A 411-nucleotide genomic window follows, 5' to 3' on the forward strand; every position below is an offset into this window, starting at 1 on the left:
GATTCCGAAGTTGTCTGAAGGCCTCGGTTGAAGCCAATGGCGATTTTATTGAATAAATTTACTCTTTAGTATTTCAAGACATTTTTATGTAATTTTGGTAAATATATCTGTTAAAATGAGATGTCAGAGTTATTTTCATTTTTGCATAATTTAGACGACAGTTTATTCACAACACCCTGCATACATACATAACCTCGTGGATATCGTTGGCGATTTTTTCTTCCTCCGTCTTTCCCTTCTTTGGACTTTCCTATGTTTCCGACGAAGAGCTCCGCTCAAAACGTCAAATTCTCTTTCTTTCCTTTCCCGAGCGTCCAGTAACACAATCTGTATCACGTCCTCATGTTGTTTTTTTTTTGTTGTTTTTTTGTTGTTTTCCTTTTTTGAACCTCTATATATATATATATATAT

This window comes from Octopus bimaculoides, chromosome 11 (assembly GCF_001194135.2).
Source record: "Octopus bimaculoides isolate UCB-OBI-ISO-001 chromosome 11, ASM119413v2, whole genome shotgun sequence".
NCBI classification, from domain to species: Eukaryota; Metazoa; Mollusca; class Cephalopoda; order Octopoda; family Octopodidae; genus Octopus; species Octopus bimaculoides.